The sequence below is a fragment of the Globicephala melas genome, chromosome 13 (assembly GCF_963455315.2).
Source record: "Globicephala melas chromosome 13, mGloMel1.2, whole genome shotgun sequence".
NCBI classification, from domain to species: domain Eukaryota; kingdom Metazoa; phylum Chordata; class Mammalia; order Artiodactyla; family Delphinidae; genus Globicephala; species Globicephala melas.
In genome coordinates, this window is record NC_083326.1 from 22,864,349 (window position 1) to 22,881,539 (window position 17,191).

Genomic DNA, 17,191 nt, shown 5'->3' on the forward strand with positions numbered 1-17,191 from the left:
GCAGGGTGAACACAGAATTTATTTTCTGAACAGGAGCACCTTTGGGATGAAAGGTGGCACTATTCACATTTGTGCCGGAACAATAGTTATAACCTGGTACTGTCCTGGGCAAACTGGAACCATGGTGACTCTAGTAATTGGGGAACTCTATGAGGAGGAGCTTTGATTGGGAGGAGATTTCAGTGACTTCATTCCAGAGAACAGGCCCTCCAGGTGGGTGGATGGGAGGGGTGAGGACGGAGGGGCAGGCAGGCCTAGGACTCCTGCACTAGTTCCCTGTGGCTGCCACAACAAAGCATCGCAAGCTGGGTGTTTAACCCAATAGAAATACCTCCTTTCCTGTTCCTGGAGGCTAGAAGTACAAAATCAGGGTGTGTGTAGGGCCATGCTCTCCCTGAAGGCAGTAGGGGAGGATCCTTCCTCGCCCGTTCCACCTCCAGGTGTTGGCAGCAGTGCTGGCAATCCTTGGCTTGTGGGCACATCACTGCCATCTCTGCCTTCCTGGGGTTCCCCCTGATCGTCTTTACACAGTCTTCCCTCTGCATGACTGTCTCTTGTGTCTGTTCTCCTCTTATAAAGACAACGATCAAATTGGATGAAGGGCCCACACTACTCCACTCTGACCAGCTTAACTACATTTGTGAAGACCCCACTTTCAAACAAGGTCACACTCTGAGATTCCAGGAAGAACACTCTTCAATCCAGTACAAGTACCAAACAGGGAACCTCGAATGAGTGGAGGACTTCTGATCCTCAAAGGCAGGAAGGCAGGAGGCAGCAGAATGTCAGTGGGAAGGTGACAGGGGTGTTGAGAGCGTGGAGTGTTGCTTACTTGGACAGCTTTCCCGCAGGCGCCCAGAGGGTGCTTTTGGCGAGGATGTACGTGAATATCAGGACAAGGTTGGAAGGCTGCTTGCCGTATCACATCCTGCTTCCTCCCAATTTTCTCCAGTCTGAGCTCCTCTCCTGGAAGAAGTTTAATACTAGAAATCAAACCAGACTTGAAATTGGGAGATGGCAGTTCAAGTCATGACTCAACTATTTTTAACTTTGTTGGTTGGGCAAGTCAGATGATTTCTGAGTCTGTTTCCTCCTCCATAAAATGAGGATGCTGAGGATGATCCAGAAAGTTCTTTCTGGCTCTACAAGCTATGACTTTAGGAGGAAGAGGTAGAACTATGCTCTTCTGCCCCTGTTAAGGGGATAGACTTTCAATAGGACCTTTTGCCATCACCATCTTTTTTTTTTTTTAATTAATTAATTTTATTTTTGGCTGCATTGGGTCTTTGTTGCTGCGCGAGGGCTTTCTCTAGTTGAGGCAAGCAGGGACTACTCTTCGTTGAGGTGCACGGGCTTCTCATTGCGGTAGCTTCTCTTGTTGCGGAGCACAGGCTCTAGGTGCACAGGTTTCAGTAGCTGTGGCTCGTGGGTTCTAGAGCTCAGGCTCAGTAGTTGTGGTGCACGGGCTTAGTTGCTCTGCGGCATGTGGGATCTTCCCGGACCAGGGCTTGAACCCGTGTCTCCTGCATTGGCAGGCGGATTCTTAACCACTGTGCCACCAGGGAAGCCCACCATCTTTCAGCAAGTGTATCTATCAGACAGCGTTGTCTGCAGCCAAAGTATTGGAATTCAGCCAAGCATGGAGATTTTAATGGTATATTTAGCCACTAGTATCTCTACACTAAAGTTGTTATATTATTCACGTAGTTATCACTATTATTTCAATTTAGTGGTTAAGAGCTCATATTGCGGAGTCAGAGAGATCTAAGTCTGAATGCCAGCTCTGCCCCATAGTAGCTGTGTGACTTTGATAAAGTTATTTACCACTTATACACAAGAAGCCACAGTTTCCTCACCTGTACTGTGGGGACGATGATAACACTGACCTTACAAATAGATTATTGTTAAAATAAAGTAGATAATATACACCAAAAACTACTTAAATGCTTTGCCTGTAAAATACACATTATGTATATAAAATGTACATTACAGATGTACATAAAATATACATTACATAGTAATAACAATCATTATGGACCACTTTTGTGCATTATCTTCACAACTATTTAATATACTTAATATCAACATATCAAAACCCCCTCCCCCACTCCCACCCCCCTCTTCAAAGACATTGAAGTTACAACTGAGAAACTTAAGGTCACATAACTATATGAATTGTCGAAGCTGAGATGCCAGACCAGCTCTGCCAAACTCAGAAGCCCGTGTCTTGATCCTGTCTCCTGGGAGTCAGCTCAGTCCACTGCTAGCTTAGTGCTTATCAAGCCCTGCTGACGGCCCCCAGCTGGACTTCTTTAGATCATATAAGGAGACACCAGCCCCCTGATACTCCAATCTGTCCCATGTCTTTTCCTTCTGAATTGCTTACAACAAGAGGGGTGGGTTGAAAAGTTTGCTTCTTTTCTAATTACCACTTACGATTATCACTGAGCTCTCTGACCATTCTATTTCAGTCAACATTAACTGTGATTAGATATTTGAGAATTGAGTTGTATCTAAATCAGGGTAACAATAATGGTAAATTCAACTAAGAACTGAAGATGACAGAAGGTCTGGTGAATCACATATAACAAATGACATCAACTTTATATATATTATTCAGTCATACAAACCAATTGAATCACCTGGCAATCCAATTTTTAAATTATTAATCATTTTGTGTTTGGATGAGAATTATATATTCAACATTTATAGGAATTAAGATCAATTACTTGCACTTTTTTAAAGATAACAGCTTAACTGAGGTATAATTCAGCTACAAATTCACCTTGGAACAACTTTAAGACTTTTTTCCCTAGCCTTGTTTCCTCCTTAAAAGGTCCATACTATTCAAGAAATACAAGTTTTAAAGCCAACAATTATTAAGTTAGATTTTTTTTTCCAACAAAAGGTTTCACATATTTAATACTGAGCTACACAGTGAGCAGTGGTGAGGAAAGATCAAGAAAAGAGGAGAGAGCCATTCCATTCCTCCCATCAAACACAGGCAGCTGTTCCGGACACTAGTGATGTTCTGATACGGTTAAGAATTGACCTTGATAGCGTAAATGTGTGCCACTTCATATGTGAGGCTCCTTATAGACCCAGCTTGGTTCTTCTTCAATGCCTTCTCTTGGAATTGTACCTGATTTTATTACCAGTTTTCATTGGAATCCACTGGAGAATGGGACGATTCTGCTTTTGTTTCTTGGCCAGGAATCGCTTGATCCTGAAGTCTTGTGGGAAGACATGGCGAGGAGCAAATTCAACCGCACGTAGGATGGCGGACAAGAGAAAAGAGCTTAAGTTAGATTTTAATGCACTTTAATCACTTTTCTTTGATGAAAAGAGAAATAAAAATGTTCCTGTTGCTTCTCATTGGCAAAAATCCAATTTGCTGTTATTGCTATATGTTGGGACGGTTCAGCCAATTTCCAAAGAAATGAGTCAAGTCACCAACACGCAACTTTACGTCACACTACCTTGGAATTCGGCGGCGCAAACAATAGTGAACTATTCCTGCATAAAACCCCACTAACAAGGACTCAATGGAAAAGCAGATGGCTTGAAACAAGGAATAGGTTTTCTTTTAATAAGCACATTCTACGGTTAAGCTAGACAAGGTGTGGGGAAGGGCTTCCCTCCCTGGCCCTGCTCGGGCGCGCGTGCTCGCCCGTCCCTCCCTCCCCGCGGGGACCGGGCCCGGGTCACCGCGCCAGGTGAGCGGACCTCGGCCGCGTGGAGGCCGCCGCCCGACCGCAGGGACAAGGGCAGGGCCGGCGGCCGAGGGCCGAGGACATCTTCCTTTCCGCGTCGGCCCGGCCGCCGAGGCGGGGAGGCTGCAAAGGCAGAGGCAGCACCGGACAAGCGTCCGAGCCAGCGGGCGCGGGCGGGGCGCGCCGGGCGGGCAGATGCCGGGACTCCGACTCGAGCCGGGGACCGGCCCCCCGGCCCCGCGGCGCCCCCGGCCCCGCCCCGCACGCCCCCACCCCCGCCCCCACCGGCCCACCCCCCCGCGCCGACGCCCGCCGGCGCCGCGGGCCGAGTGGTGGGCGCGGAGCGGCCGGCTCGGCTCCTCGGCTGCGGCTCCAGCTCGAGCCGGCGCCCGGCGCGCCCCTCCTGGAGGAGGAGGAGGAGGAAGGAGGCGGGAGGAGGAGTTGCGGGAAGGAGGGCCGAGCGCGGCAGTCGCGCCGGCGCTGGGCGAGGAAGCGGAGCGGGCGGCCGCCGGGTGAGCGTCTGCGGAGCCGAGTTGGAGGCTGGGTCCGGGCTCGGCTTCCCGCCCCCTCTCCTCGGCGGCCCGGGGAACCGGCCACGGCGGTGCCCCTTCTCCTCCGGCCGGCGGGGCGGCTCCGGCGCGGAGGGGGTCGGGGAGGCCGCCCGGCGGGGAGCGGCGAGGGTCCCGGCGGCGTGAGGCCCTGCGCGCCTCCGCGGGTCCGCGGGCGGGGGCCGGGCCGGCGGGGAGCGGCGTCCGGGAAGCCGGGCTGGGGAGGACTGAGGCCTGCTTCCGCCGCGCGCCGGCCGGACCCCTCGGCCTCTCGTCCGCCGCGCGCGCCGGGCCCGGGCCGCCGCCTTTGTTGCCCGCAGTCCGCCGGGGAGAGGCCGGGGCTCGGCAAGGCCTGGGGCGGCGGCGCGGGGCCTGCGCGCTCCGCAGCCCCTCGGCCGTGCTCGGACCCCCGGGCTGTAGGCCGGCGGCCGCAGGGCGGGCTGGGGGCCGTAGGCCGCGCCCGTGCCGTACCCCGGGGGGTCGCGTCTGGCCGAGACCCTGGTCTGTTCCGCGCGTGGAGGCGCCGCCGGACCCTCACGGGCTCGCGCGGGCGTGGGGACTAGAGATGTCAAGCCGCCCCCGAGACGGGCCTTGATTTTCAATTTGCTTCAGGTGTTGACAACTTCAGGTACACCTTTGTGGTTCATTCTGGGTCAGAACTACTGACATTTCTCGGGGGCAGGTCCTGGCGCAGAACTTGGAATGTGTGCGGTCGCCTGTAGGCCACCTTAGCATTTAGTCGGAATGTGGAATTTTGGGTTGCCATCCGTACTTTTTGGAATTCAGGGCCAGGTGGGAATATGTGGCGGAGCTCAGGCTTTCGGTAATGGAATATATAATGTTGAATTAAGTTCAGCAGATGTTTCGTGAACGTCTACCCCGGAAAAGGCGATATGCCGCTTTACTGGGTATGAGGACGGAGAACGTAGTAATCACAATTATAATGTGAATGGTTTCCGAATATGTTCTTCGTGGACCGTGTTCCTTGGAATAAAGATATATGTGTATTCAAGCAAAAGTAAACTGCTGTCTACTTCAAGATGAAATGTCTGAGGTTATCTCAACCATAGTAGGTGTACATTTATCCTGACTTTTTTTGTTAACCTAACAAATATCACAACATAAAATCTACTTAGCTTACTTGAATGAATGAATCTTAAGTGGACTGTTTAGTGCTGTGGGGAATCAGTTTTGTTTAGAAACATGAATGGCGGTTGTTTATCACGTTTCACAGAGAAAACCCGAAAACATAGCCTGTGATCCGTTCCCCACGCTTTCTTATTTATTTCTCAGTGCCGCATCAGGTAGCATGGATGGGGTAAGTTTCGGAAGCCATTCCAGAATATACAGCACAGAAGATGTGGCCTCAACCCTCTGGTTCCGACATTGTCCCTAATGTTTCCTTGTTGCCTTGGGGGAAGCTGGCCCACTGACCTTGGGCTTAACTAGGACACTTAGAAGAACTCACCTGTGACTTGGCAAGTGCTTTCCACTGGTCTGGGTACGATCACCCAGATTATTCACCTGAACCTTTACCCTTTTTACAGCTCCCTTCATCTCTTCTGAAACATTTTTTCCTTTTTTTTTTTTTATGATCTTTAAATACCTCCTGAATTGATGGGAAGTACATGGCGCTGCCCCTTTCCCTTCTTTTAGTGGGAAGATGGGCAGGCCTTAAACACGGCGTCTGCAGGACCCAGGGGCACACTCTTGGTGTCACCTAGCACCCTCCCCATAGCACCTTGCAGGGAGTGGCAGAGAAAGGGTTTGGGTGCCACTGACCTGGGCTGCAGCCAACCTGGGCTGTGCCATGACCTGGGAGGGAAACTCAGCTGTACTGAATGGATTCCTACTCATCTCATGGTCCCGAGTGCTCCTTTAAAAAAAAAAAAAATTATCTATCTAGTTGGTTGCACCGGGGCTTAGTTGCAGCAGGCGGGCTCCTTAGTGGCAACATGCGAACTCTTAGTTGTGGCATGCATGTGGGATCTAGCTCCCTGACCAGGGATTGCACCCGGGCCCCCTGCACTGAGAGCACAGAGCCTTAACCATTGTGCAACCAGGGAAGTCCCTGAGTGCTCTTTTAATGGCCCTCTTCTTAGGGAACAGAAGGAAGCATCTTCTTAAGCCTGTCTTGTTGGGTAACGTCACTCTGCAGAGAAAACTCTGGTAGTTTTCTCCACTGTGGTCAGTTTTCAGGAAACTTTTTTGTTACTAACATTATCTTTTATTTTGCTCATAGAAGTGCCTGTGTGATCTTATTTAAAAGTCATAACGTACTCCAGAAAAGGGAACTGTTACGCCCATTTCTGAATTTGTGGCAGTTACTGTTATCGCTAGCTTAAAAATACACAGTCATGCAAAATGGATCGGTGCACACGCACATACACAAATATACTGAAGTATAAGGTCAAATACCCCACGTTATTTATAATCTCGAATAACTAATGAGTGTGTATGCATCTATTTTGATACTTAATAAGGGTAGGTAGGTAAATGACCAAGAGTTAAAAAGATCACCTTTTGCTGTTTTCTGCTTGTTGCATTTTATGGGAAACAAAGATTGTCTATTTCAGTTCTCTGTCCTCATCCCTGACCTCTTCCACTTTTGGAAATGACACATCTGTGGCGCCTGGGTAATTTTGTAAAATTATTGCTTTTGCAAGGGAGAAATTTATAATATTAGTATATGTCATAAAAAGGGGAAACTTTCTTGTATGACTAGCTTGATTGAAAGAGTCGTCCAGGTAGAGAGAGAGAGAAACAGCAGTGGGACATGTTTTAAAGTGTATTGAGAGTGAAATTGTCATTAATATTTTTATGGTTAATTTATTATGCTGCACAACACGTTGGTTTAGCTAGTAAGTAGGGAAGGCTTTTGGACTGAGGGCACATTTTACCTTAAACCAACTTCAGAGTCATCTTTGATGATTCATACAAACATTACGTTTTACTTTGTTGTGACGTTTGTTTTGGGTGACCGTTGGTCTCCTTAATGTTTGAAGAATAGACAGACTTAGATAAAGTCATTTAAGACTTCCATTCTCCCTTTGCACACGGAGGACGTTTTAGAGGTGTTAGGTCTTTAGGGAAGAGTGTACATTACTAGCTTTGTGACCTTGAACCCATTATATAACCCCTTTGAGCCTTACTCCTCATGTGGGGCTAAGGTGGGGATGATCTATCTGTCAGAGTTACTGTGAATACATGTATATTTTGTTTAAAGTAAAATCCAAACTCCTTACCATCGACCACAAGACTTCTGCCTGGTTCTTCAGCACACTTTGAACAACCCTCTCTCCGCCTTAGCACAAAGGTGTGGTCTAGCCTTTCTGTTCCTCAACATTCCAAGCTTCGTCTGGCTTCCTCCCCTTTGACAGTTTTCCTAGACTGCTTTTCAGTGATGCCCCCTGTGGTTGGTGCATTCTCAGGGTCACCCTCTCAGAGAAGCCTTCTCTGACCACCCTTCCTTCCAGCTCCTTCAGTAATCCCATTTTATCAATTCGTCTGTTTCTGATACAACGTTCATTACTAAGTTCCTTGTGGAGGGCGTGGGCTGTGGTCTTCCTCCTTTGTCTCCCTCACACATGGCATGGAGCCTGGCCACTGAGTGGGGACATGGTGTACAGAAAGCACTTGTAGCTTTTACACGTTTGTCTGCCTGTTAAAGGCAGAGATGTGCTGGCTGGATCTTAGACATCCGTTGGGTTTTTTGTGTTTTTTATTTATCCCTGGCTGAGTTGATCTTCTCAACTGAATAAATCATAGCACTGATAAGGCCAACGTTCTTGACACTACATGGCCCCAAATCCCCACACAGGGAGAACTACATCTTCTTGTAGAACCGCGATGTGTGTCTGAGTTCACTGACATGCCCCACCGGCTGGTCGTGAAGATGCACAGGCCTCTTGTCGCTTCTGGAAGCACAGTTAACTGCAGTGTGAGGAGAGTAACGGCCCCAGAGCACATTTCCCTTGATGCTGCCTTACAGAGCTTAGCAAGGTAAAGCTTCAGTTGTCTGGAACCTCGGGCATCCTCAGAATTAAGCAGGAAGGAAGAACTCGTTAGGAATTAGACAAGCCAGAGACCTGGGTGACTGACTGCAGCTGGTGAAGGCAGTCTCTCATAGGGTTGCAGATCGAAGTTTGAATTTCAACACTGTGATTTTATAGGGTAGGTTTTTAAAATAAAATCAAAGTCTTATTTGTCCTATCTGTAAAATAATCATGGTGCCTTCCTCCTCATTGGTGTAATAATTGAGATAATGCATGTAAGTGTATGAGTTCAGTGCCTGGCATATAACAGGTGCTAACAGTAATAATTAGTTTAAAATGTACTGTGATTAGTTAAAAGGAGTATTCTGGTTAATCAGCAATATCTGCATAAGATTTGGTTTTTCTTGTTGAGGAAGCCCCATGTGGGGAATCGGTGTGAGACCAAAGAGACGAGAAAAATGGAAGTAAAAGAGGAAGGAGAATGGGAGTCTACAGAAGTATTACTGGTGCAGCTACTAGAATTGTGAGGGCTACACATGGGTGCAGTGTAAGCAGCGGTGGGTTGACTGGCTCTGGGTCACTGCGGTCAGTTGGTGGGAAACCTAGAACAGAAAGGTACTGCATGTGGCCACCTGCAAGACCCTGGGCGCTTGTTCTCCTACTGATTGTTTTAATATTGTCTTATCACTCTCAACAGCCATCACACTGAAATTTTTTCTTAAAATTATTAAAAGGGCATCACACTTGGAGACTATGTTTGGGGAGCGCTGGCTATCCCATTGTCCTTGGGAGCCGACTCTTGAGTAGTAGAGAAGAAGGAAAGAAGAAAACACCCATCTCTCTGAAGGCCTGGGAGACGAAGTTTCCTGAGCATCAGTAAACCCTGCAAGCGTCACTATGCCGTCCTGAAATCTTCCAACAGGTAAATTTGATCATGTGAAGAGGCATCTGTCTATATACAGCATGAGATTAATGTACACACTTGTGTTTAAAGTGTCTCTTTTAAGAAGGCAGAGGAATATATGGCTCTTAATAGATAAAATTTCTATCAAAAACCATTTTAAGACTTTAATGTTACTCTTTAGAACTATTTAGAAAAGATGTATTCAGCATGTGCTCTAGATGACCTATTATTCGGTGCTGCTCGCTGTTGTACTAACAGTGATAGACATTATTCTGGCCACACCAATGACACACTGGGTGGTGTTAGCAGCAGGGTTAACACACTTTTAAAGTAAGATGAATTCTTACTGGTAGACTTGTTATTTCGTATGATTTTCCTTTTGTTTTGATGTTTATAATAATGAAGGTGTTTGTTATTAAACCTGAGTTTGGGTTTTAAAGGAAATATCATCATCCCTCTGACAATAGTCATTTTTGTCTGTTGACATTGCTTTTAAAGTAAAAAATATATATATATTTAGGGAATAACATTATTACCAAATATCACTGACTGTCAGAATATGTAAGCATGTACCAAACATAGAATTGTATTAGGATTTAGTGGTTTTGTACATTGGCAGAATTACTGCCTTTTAGAATTAGAAGGAACCTTCTGATAACCTCATCCTTATGCAGATGATGAGGAAATTGAGACTAAGAGTGGTTACGTAATTTGCCCGAGTCACAAACCACATTGCTGACAGATTTTAGAATGCAACTCTTTCCTTGCTATTGCTGCAAGATGTTTTCATTTACTTCTGGTAGCCAGGAAATTTGGATTTCTGTCTTCATGGAGGATGTCACAGTTGAGCTGACTCTTGGAGGGTGTTTGGGAAGAGCTATAGAGGGCAAGGACAGTATCCCAAACAGGCTGAGCAGTACGAGCTATACCGTTCTTTCCTCTCCTCTCCTAAGTAGGGTTACCTGTTTTCGATTTCTTGGTTTACTTCCTTGATGTGATGGAGTTTAACCTCCTGGTAGCTTCCTAGTAAGGTGATGGGGTGTGTGTGCGTGTGTGTTTGAGACCTTGCATGTCAGAAAATGTCTATGTTCTAAATATTTGCTTTATAGCCTGACTGTATAGAATTCTAGGTTACTGTTTTAGTCAGCATGGAATAGGTTATGCTGCAATGGCAGATTAACTCTGAAATCTCAGTGCGTAAGTAAATGCTTATTGCTTGGTTTCACCCAGTCTGCTGGGGGCCTGGCGCTCCTCTGGCATCTTCCTGCAGTTCCCCGTCATATCACCCCATGGCTCCAGGTTGCCACAGCAGGTGCAAAAGAGAGCTGACAGGTCACAAGCTGGCGTAAATATTTGGCCCAGAAGTGACGCATGTCACTTGTGCTCACAACCCATTGGCCAGAACCAGTCACGTGGCCCTGCAGGGGTGCGGGGAAACGTGCGTGTGCTCAGAAGGGTTGCTGACTAAACGTGTGCCGCATCGGAAGCAGACTTTCTGCTGGCATTTCGGAGACATGCTCCACTAACTTCCAGCTTTCAGTGTTATCACTATGTCAGTTGCCATCTCTTTCCCAGTCATTTGTATGTAATTTTTTTCTCTTTCTGGAAGCTTATAGTATATTTCTGCTATTGTCTAGATTTTAAAATTTTACCATGATGTGCCTGATTATTATTTTTTCTTCTTTGGGTGGACTGAGCATTCCATGGATTCTTCAGTGTGTAAACTTGTGTTCTTCAGTTCAGGGGAAAATTTAAATTTTTCTTCTGTAATGCTTTCCCCTTCATTTTCTTTTTTTGTTGGATGTTGGACCTCCTGGATTGATATATTAATTTTTTTAGCCTTTTCTCAAATATTTAAGTCGGTTAATTTTCTGGTTCTTTTTTGGGGGGAGAATTTTTTTCAGTTTTTCTTCCGTTGAATTTTTATTTTGGTTTATAGGAGTTTTTGTTTTCTAACTGTTCTACCCCCACTTTTTAATAAATAGCATCTGACTCTTGTTTCAGATTTGCGATATTTTTTCTTAGGCTTGTTTCTGTTGCCTTCCCTTCCAGTAGGCTTAGATTTCAGCTTTCTCTCATTTGTTTAAGCCAGTTAACTCTGTTGTCATTTGTTTTCCAGTTTTCATTGTCCTTGTGTTTTTGTGTGCGTGTGTGTGGAGATAAAAAAGTATATGTTTCATTAGAAGCTCATCCAAAGTTTTTTTCTTTTTAATAGTTTTTGTTTGTTTTGCTAGGATCAGTGAATATTAAAGTCTTTTACTTTGGGGGAAACCCAAATCTAATTTTTCTTTAAATAAAGCTTTTCAGTGTGTTTTCAGTGAGTGCTGTCATGAAACCACACCTATGTCACTGAACTTTGTGCAACTTAATTTATGAAATGCCTGCTGATCTATGGTGGGTAACATGGATTATTTTTAAGTTGGATCATTTTAAAAGCGTCAAGAGATCCCCTGTTTGGCAGCCTATAATAAGTGATTACTTTTGATAATTAAGTTATCATTTTACAGTGTGTATAACCTTTTCCATTTTTTAAGATTTTTATATTTGCTTAATAGGACTGTATCGTTCGTTTGAATAATTATTGCTCTGCAGGATGCCCTTTATCGCTAATGATCAGTGAATGTGGTTTACAGTCACTCTTAATATACATTTGATAAATCTTTTGTGGATTACTTTTTGTACCCCAGTCTGCTCTTCTTTATTAGGTATACTTATATAAAATGAGGAAAAGATTGTTTTAACTAAAATCTCTTATTCTCTAATGCAGATTGAATGAAAAACTCTTACATATTCTATGCAAAAGCACTTGAACACATAATTGACACATTTCATTTTAAATTGGAGCTTTGTGTTAAGACCTAAAGGCTGAAAGCGGTCAAAGCAATTGTTTTACTTTTCAATTATTTTTATGTGCATGTTGCCATTAGGAGTTAAAAATTTTTGCTTTGGTAGTTCATTATATTTAAGAGACTTTATGTATGAACAAATTTTGAAGAAAGAAAAGTAGAGAAGGAACTCCATCATTATACTATTTGGTACAGCACCCCTGTCCCAGAATAAAAATAAACAGCAAACAGATATTTGGGCCCTACTTAATTGTCAACAGTTAGTCAAAAAATTCTCAAAGGAACTTACCTACTTCGTAGTTTAACCAATGGTTTAATACTTTCTTATAGGCAGTGGAAGTGGTGAGACTAGGGATTTACTATGTTTTTAGCTAAAACATTGGTAAGTTCCTGGAAAGGTGTAAAAATGTATACATTTTAAAAATTAGCATGTATATACATAAAGACAGTAATGAATTGGTAATAGGTGCACTACTTTTTAAATACAACATGTTAAAATCTGAATCAAAAAATTGACAGTGAGTTTATTTCATTAATCAAATCTTATAAGCCAGCTCCATTAACAGTTTAAATGATTGAATTTATGAACATTTGTTTTATATTCAATTTAATAGCAATGTGTTGAACACAATTATAGGAAACGATACTTAGAAGTGCTCACAAAACTTCTCTACAGGTTAAATTTCTAAGTCTGCATATTTTTGTTTTCATTGAATCAGATAATTTTAGAGCTTGATGTGTTTTAGAGATCAGCCTCTTTATTTTATATGGGGAATCTGAGACTCACGCAGTGTCATGTAGCGAACTTAGTGCTACATTGTATTTTTGTATATAGCCCACAAAGTGGGATTTGAATCACTTGAAAATTTATTAGGCCTAGAGTCTGTCATACAGAGTGAAGTAAGTCAGGAAGAGAAAAACAGATACCATATTGCTAACATATATATGGAATCTAAAAAAAAAAAAAAGTGTTTTTGATGAACCTAGGGGCAGGACAGGAATAAAGATGCAGACATAGAGAAAGGACTTGAGGACACGGGGAGGGGGAAGGGTAAGCTGGGACGAAGTGAGAGAGTAGCATGGACATATATACCCTACCAAATGTAAAATAGATAGTTAGTGGGAAGCAGCCGCATAGCACAGGGAGATCAGCTCAGTGCTTTGTGACCACCTAGAGGAGTGGGATAGGGAGGGTGGGAGGGAGACGCAAGAGGGAGGGGATATGGGGATATATGTATACATATAGCTGATTCACTTTGTTATACAGCAGAAACTAACACACCACTGTAAAGCAATTATACTCCAATAAAGATGTTAAAAATAGAAAATTTATTAGAGCTTTTGCTGTAATTATAAATTCATTCTTAATTTTAAATTATATGGCAACTTTAAGTCTACTTTTCTTAATTTGATTATGTTTAAATGTCTCTGTCTACCTTTTGTAGCCATGCAAATATTCATATTGCTTTTTTAAAAAAATAAATTTATTTATTTTAAATTTATTTTTGGCTGTGTTGGGTCTGTTGCTGCACGTGGGCTTTCTCTAGTTGTGGTGGCTTCTCTTGTTGCGGAGCATGGTCTCTAGGCGCGCAGGCTTCAGTAGTTTTGGTGCGTGGGCTCAGTAGTTGTGGCTCGTGGGCTCTAGAGCGCAGGCCTAGTAGTTGTGGTACACAGGCTTGGTTGCTCCACGGCATGTGGGATCTTCCTGGACCAGGGCTCGAACCCGTGTCCCCTGAATTGGCAGGCGATGCTTAACCACTGTGCCACCAGGGAAGTCCCCATATTGCTTTTTAAAATAAAGCTTATTATGTGAAGATCCAGAGGATCTAAAAGAAGTGAAAGCAATTCTATTACATTTACTACATTTCAGTTATTTAGTGAGGAGTTGGAGATTTTACCCTCCTTGCAAGCTATCAAGTTAGCCAGAAACAGTTTCATGGTTGCTGCCAGAAGACATGAGACTCCTGGGTCAGAGATACAGGACTTTGTTACTCAGGGTAGTGACAGGCATCTGGTGCCAGTTCCCTGAGCACCAGTGCAGTGTTGAAAGAAGACTGGGGTGGGGGCGGGGACAGAGGGGAAAGCAGGAAACTAATTAGGAGGCCGTTGCAGTGATGCAGGCAAGTTAGGACAGCAGCTTGGTCCAGTGTGGAGATTGGACCCCAAAGTGATTGGATTTTGCATACATTTTGAAGATAGGAATTGAGATTTTGTGACCTGTTGCAGCGGTCCCCAACCTTTTTGGCACCAGGGACTGGCTTCATGGAAGGCAGTTTTTCCACGGACACAGGGCTGGGGCTGGCGGTGTGGGAGGTGTTATGGTTCAGGCAGTGACGCGAGCAACGATGATGGGCAGTGGCAGATGAAGCTTCGCTCGCTCGCCCACCGCTTACCTCCTGCTGTGCGGCCCGGTTCCTAAGAGGCTGAGGACTGGTATCAGTCCGAGGCCTGGGGGTTGGGAACCCCTGAGCTATTGGATGTGGAGTGAGAGAAGGAAAAGCCATGGGTGATTCTGAAGGTTTTGATCCGAGCAGTTGGAAGAATGGAGCAACCATAAGTGAAAGTGGGAAAAACTGCAGGTAGAGCAGGTTTGGGGGTGGGATGGGAAAAGTCCAGAGTTTAGTTTTGAACATGCTAAGTCTCAGATATCTATAAGATAGCGCAGCAGCAAAGTCAAGAGGGGAGTTGACTATAACTGGGCTAAATAAAGAGATAAAAGTTTGGGAGTGGATGACGCATCATTATTCCATGCATGAGAATGAATGACATTGCTGAGGGACGTGAGTGTAGATAGAGAAGAAATGACCAGGGTCTGAGTGCAGGGTGCCCCAACATTAAGAGATTAGAGGCTGAGCATCTGAGGAGTGACCAGCTGTATCAGATGCTGCTGGTAGAGTGTGTAAGATCAGGACTGAGAGCCAGTGCCGGATTTGCAATGGAGACGTTATGAGTGACCTTGGCAAAAGCAGTTTCTGTGTAATGGTGGTATAGTAGGTCTCTGGCTTGGGTTTAAGAGAAAATGGGAGAAAGGGAATTGTAGATCTCAAGTATGCATGATTTTCCCAAGGCGTTTTGCTGCAGGGGGATTGAAGAGGTAGAACCATAGATTGTGGGGAAAGTGGGGTCAGGACAAGTTTATTTGTGTCTATGAGAAGTGACATTTTTAGGAGTGATCCAGTAGAGGGAAATTTTTGGAAGCAGAAGGAGACCAAGCACACCAGTGGAGGGGGCCCGGTAGAAAGGTGCGTGGATGTATATAATAAAGGATGGATGTGGGTTGATGTGGTGTCAGAGTCTGCAGTTTTCTTCTGAAGTTCTTAGTTTTCTCTGTGAAATAGGACACTGGGCCATCTGCTGAGCTTGAAGATGGGGGAATAGGTGTTGGAGGTATGAGGAAAGATGTGACATCGTCGGCAAGGAAAGTGAGAGGTGAATGGACCAGTGGAATGTGGTTTGATTTCCAGGCGGCATTAAGGCTCCATCTGAGGTTCATGGTGATGACTACGAAGTGAGACCAGCCAGAGTGGTCACGTGTTTCTCCAGCCACGTTCCCTATAAGGGTGCAGGAGTGGCGCAGGGAGAGTCAGATTTAACGGGTGTTGTGGTTTTGCCAGGGGAGTTTTTCAGAGTGAGAATGGGGGAAGGGAATTGAAGGTATGAGCTGTGGAATGATGGTGATTAATCATGGGATATAAGCTGAAGTAGGGAGGGAAGAGGGTCATTGAAGAGCTGGTGGGGTTATTACTCTTAGCATTTAAACTTTGAATATTTCATACACCAAATAAAAAGTAACGTCAGATTTGCAAAAAGTTATTTTAAGTGGGCTGAGGAGGAGGGGGCTGTCTAGTTTGTAATAAAACAAAAATAATGCAATATTCTTAACTATTGATTTACTTTTCTGTTTGGTAGTCATGCCAGGTACAAAAGCCAAGAAAAGACCTTGCATTCTGCTCTGACCTGATGGATCTACTCAGCCATTCCCTTTTAAAAAGTACCTTAAGAACAAACAAATTTACAGACTTTATCCTTATAAAAACACTCCATGTTTATTATAGAATATTTTGAAAATAAGGTATCGAAAATAATATTTACAAAGTCTTCTATGATCCAGTTGACAGTTATGCTGTATTTCTTTCTGGTCTGATTTTCCTCCCTATTCTTTCTACATAATCGAGGCCACACTTTACATAAGATTTTGTTTCCTGTGTTTTTGCACTTAACAAATGAACAATATGAACTTTTCCCCCATGTTATTTTTAACTGTATAAATATCAATTTTAGTGGTTCCCTAAAGTTCCATTGTGTAGATGTGTAAGAATTTTGTTTACGGTTCTCATATGTTGGAAATCAGAATGTTTCTGGTTTTTTTAATTTAAATTTATTTTTCACCACATAATAATGCAGGGGACATTGTTATGTTTTGTTTTCATATTCAAGATTTATAAAACTAGCATTATTGGGTCAAAGTATGAATATTTTTAAGAGTTGCATATAGCCAAGTGATTTTTTACAACTATATTAAGACATTTTTAAGTAGGGAACATCATCATTTAGAAAAATCTTTGCTGATTTGACTTGTGAAAAATCACTACTATTTTAATTTGCATTTCTTTGATTCTTATGAGGGTCAGTATTTTTCTGTTAATGTGTTGAGCCAATTGGTTATCCCTGTGGAAAAATGCAAATTAATCCCTACCTCACACATAAGTCAGTACTAACCAAGTATTAACCAAGGACTTACATGTGAAAGGCAGAACTTTTAATACTTTTTTATAGGAAATAACAGGAGATACATGCTTTCATTGTTGGAAGAATTTCTTAAGACAATAGAATCGGCCTACAATGAGGGAAGACTTAACAAATTCGACTAAAATGCAGTGAGAAACTTAAGTTCTCCAAGACACCACAAAAAGAATAAAACGTCAATACACAAGTACTATACAGCTGTAGAAAAAAGGAAGTAGATGATCTGTATAAACTGATACGGAGTGATTCCTAGGGGTCTGAAATTACCTGCCTTTCCATAAATCTTTGTTTTCTGTATATCTAGTGAAGCATTTTAATCATTCTTTCCTGTAATAAGGAAAAAAGAAAAATGTTTAAAAGCCAACTCACTTTACGTTGCCACCAGTGATGCAGGAGGGTTCCAGTTTCTCTACATTCTTGCGAAGGCTGGGTCTTGTCC

The 17,191-nt window shown here is 43.9% G+C and overlaps 1 protein-coding gene across 6 annotated transcripts in view; it reads left to right on the top strand.

Moving 5' to 3' along the window:
• Positions 1-3,692: 3,692 nt before the first annotated feature.
• SOCS6 (suppressor of cytokine signaling 6) overlaps positions 3,693-17,191 on the top strand; it is a 34,178-nt gene continuing 20,679 nt past the window's right edge. The window contains exons 1-3 of one of the 6 annotated variants that reach the window (XM_060310253.2): positions 4,690-4,889; positions 8,082-8,263; positions 8,991-9,178. The gene's annotated coding sequence lies outside the window, so the exon portion shown is untranslated. The other 5 variants (XM_060310254.1, XM_030868164.2, XM_030868165.3 and 2 more) reach the window with 5 other exon arrangements.